This window comes from Sciurus vulgaris, assembly GCF_902686455.1.
Source record: "Sciurus vulgaris genome assembly, chromosome: 3".
Lineage (NCBI taxonomy): Eukaryota > Metazoa > Chordata > Mammalia > Rodentia > Sciuridae > Sciurus > Sciurus vulgaris.
This window is the reverse complement of record NC_136463.1, coordinates 90,167,198-90,169,486: the sequence shown is the minus strand read 5'-3', so window position 1 is coordinate 90,169,486 and position 2,289 is coordinate 90,167,198.

Sequence of the window (2,289 nt, the reverse complement as noted above, 5' to 3'; positions counted from 1 at the left end):
GCACTCTACCGACTGAGCTATCTCCCCAGCACGCTTTTTTTTTTTAATTTATTTTTATTGTAAACAAATGGGATACATGTTGTTTCTGTTTGTACATGAAGTAACAGCATACCATTTGCATAATCATACATTTACATAGGGTAATGATGTTTAATTCATTCTGTTATTTTTCCTTCCACCACGCCCCTCCCACCCCTCTTTTCCCTCTATTCAGTCCCTCCTTCCTCCATTCTTGCCCCCCTCCCACCCCTCATTATGTGTCATCATCCGCTTATCAGCAAGATCATTCGTCCTTTGGTTTTTTGAGATTGGCTTATCTCACTTAGCATGATATTCTCCAATTTCATCCATTTGCCTGCAAATGCCATAATTTATTATTCTTTATGGCTGAGTAATATTCCATTGTATATATATATATACCACAGTTTCTTTATCCATTCATCAATTGAGGGACATTTAGGTTGGTTCCACAGTCTGGCTATTGTGAATTGAGCAGCTATGTACATTGATGTGGCTGTATCTCTGCAGTATGCTGATTTTAAGTCCTTTGGGTATAGGCTGAGGAGTGGGATAGCTGGGTCAAATGGTGGGTCCTTTCCAAGTTTTCTAAGGAATCTCCACACTGCTTTCCAGAGTGGCTGCACTAATTTGCAGCCCCAATCCTGATGGTTTTAATAGTACAGATCCTTATAATAGGGAGGCAGGAGAATCAGAGAGAAGAAGGTGATGGAAGCAGAGACTGGAGAGATGCAACTGGTGGCCAAGGAATGCTGGCTGCCTCTACAAGCTGGAAGAGACAAGAAAGTGGCTCTCCCCCTGGAGTCTCTTCAGCCCCTTGGAGACCTCACTTTTAGCCCCCAAGACTCATTTCAGACTTCTGACTCCTGGAATTGTAAAGAAATAGATCTGCATTGTTTTAAGCCACCAAGTTTGTGGTAATCTGTTATGGTGACCAAAGGAAACTGTTACATCCCGATGTTCCTTGTCTGTAAAGTGGAGCTTCTGAGACCCCATTTAACTCCCTTTCTCATGTTTGTATTCAATAGTTATTCTCCTGGTTTTCTTTTGGGCTAGGAAGAATAGGTATCTATGAATTGATTTTTTTCAGACATTAAGAAATTGAGGTCCAGTGAGGTTTCATATGGACTCCCAGCTGTGACCAGGGCAAACTAGAATCCAGCACTCAACTCTCCACCTCCATTAGTTTAGAAAGCCATAGAAGAGTTCTTTCTTATGTTTTGTTTGAAGATAGAACATTTTGAACCTATTCCAGTGTCGGCATCATAAGAGAAGAACTTCAATTCAGTCTCAGAGAGGACTTGAAATTAAGGTAATGAGCAACAGCTCCCCTAATGAGCAGTGATGAATTAGAAGCAATTTTTGAGTTTATAAACAGCTACAAAACCTCACAGCCTCCGGAGCTGGTATCACCCAGGATTACTATTTTAGAATTAAAGTATGATCAGAACATTTTTTTAATCTATTAAGGGGCTTTTCATTTAAAGATTTTGCTGTGTACATCTACATAATGAATACTTATAATTTCCAGTCTCCACATGAGAAAAGGGGAAGAACCCATCACAGAGGAGAGGAAAGAATAAAATGTTCAGCCCTTGAATAGGCTCCTTGGAGAATTGGGTTCTAAACCTTTCTGGTAGGGAGAAGATTACACTGAATTCTTTAAGTAGAATGATTGTTAATTTACTGTTTATTTCATTAAACCAACAAATATTTTTCTACTTTGTAAATGTTTATCTACTTATTACAAGCGCAGTTCTAGGCACTTGTGATACACTAAACTGGCCAATCCCCTTGTTGCTGTGCATTACCCATTATAAAGATATTTGACGGAATGTGGCATTGTGAGCAGGTCATTGGAATACAATGTAACCAGTGCTGGAAACACCGATGACTGTGGAATTTCTGGGATTTCTTCCTGGAAACTGAGCTTGACTTTCCAGTAGCCTGAAGCTCCTTCCCCACAGTCTTGTAAATACATTTAAAATTTTTCTATATATTATGTCTTGAACTCTTTAAAAACCTTTCTGGCTGGAGAGAGACAGCCTTCCAGGGATTCGTCAATTCTTAGATGACAAAGGGTCCAGCTCCAGGGACCTGTCTTTGGTATTCTAACTAATTAATCCATAGCTCTAGCTCCTCTATCTAACCCCCACACCCCAGGAGGCATTATTCTTGGGCTTTAATCATTGTAGGACCAGGCATCAAGCAACTAGGGACCAACACTATAGCCCAGCGCCCACCAGAATAATTCAAACTACTCAGCTGTAA